This window comes from Pipistrellus hanaki, assembly GCF_964339955.1.
Source record: "Pipistrellus hanaki genome assembly, chromosome: 11".
In the NCBI taxonomy this organism is placed as follows: Eukaryota; Metazoa; Chordata; class Mammalia; order Chiroptera; family Vespertilionidae; genus Pipistrellus; species Pipistrellus hanaki.
The window spans coordinates 23083756-23084919 of NC_140513.1; the positions used below are offsets into that span (position 1 = coordinate 23083756).

Here is a 1164-nt window from a genome sequence, read left to right on the forward strand (position 1 = left end):
AATTTTTAAACATAAATAGTTTTTTGGGGCGGGACTTGGCGGCCTCGGTGGCAATAGTGGACACGTCGAGCCGGTCACTAGTGGAGGGGATTGATGAAGAGTCGTGAGGGATGATGAGTTAGGGTCCTGAAAGGGAGGCACCGGTGGCAAGACTCAATCTAGAAAGACTCTTTTGCTGATTCTCAACTTTCCCTGGAAAAATGAGTCATTCCCACCATAGGGGGATGAGCTCTGTGGGCCACACCATACCGTCTTCTCATCATGACACGGCCACTTCAGCCTCCCACCTCCATGAGGCGGAGGTGACAATGTGATGATCATGCACATGATCTTCTGCATTGGCTTTAAGAATGTGGAACTGTTGTTTCCTGGCGTGGTGATCAACACAGCTGGAGAAATGGCTGGAGCTTTTGTGGGAGTGTTTTTACTAGCAATGTCCTATGAAGGACTCAAGACAGCCCGGGAGGGCCTGCCACGCACGTCACAACTCAGCATTTGCTACAATTTCATGCCTGTTCCAGGACCAAATGGGACCATTCTTATGGACACACACAGAACTGCTGGGCAGCAGATGCTGAGCTTCCCTCGCCTCCTGCAAACAGTGCTGCATATCAACCAGGTGGTCCTCAGCTACCTCCTCGTGCTCTCCTCATGGCCTGCAATGGGTACCTCTGTGTTGCCATAGCAGCAGGAGCCGGCACAGAGACTTTCTCTTCAGCTGGAAGGAGGCAGTGGCAGTGGACATCACAGAGCATTGCCATTAACGTCAAACTCCATGGTGTGGCCTTACCGATTGCAGTGGAGGCAGTTCAAGACTGGAAGACATTATTCCTACTCGAATCTCCCCTGCTTGCTCCTTAACTCCTTATACACACACCTTCTCAACAGAGGGTTAGCTTCCAGTCTGTGAGCTAAAATAGTAACCCCTGACTGTTCTTCCTGCGCTGAGATTCCCATTTCTCTTGAGGTGAAACCACCCAGGAGATGTCTTCTCCTCCGCCATCATCTTAGGTCCAAGATACATGTTCTTGTCTCGTCCGGGTAGCTGTCTCTTCAGTGACTTGGTCACCTGCTTTCTTCTTTAGTTTTCTGTTTTTATTTTTAGCAGACAATCTGAATTTTGTGGGGTTTTCCTGGGTCAGTGGTGGAAAAGGATTGGCTTCA

General features: G+C 49.7%; 1 pseudogene across 1 annotated transcript; it reads left to right on the forward strand.

The window, feature by feature from the left end:
- The first annotated feature begins 200 nt into the window (after positions 1–200).
- Positions 201–948, forward strand: LOC311630447 (high affinity copper uptake protein 1-like; annotated as a pseudogene). The gene has a single exon. The product of its transcript is annotated as a high affinity copper uptake protein 1-like (transcript).
- Positions 949–1164: the final 216 nt, after the last annotated feature.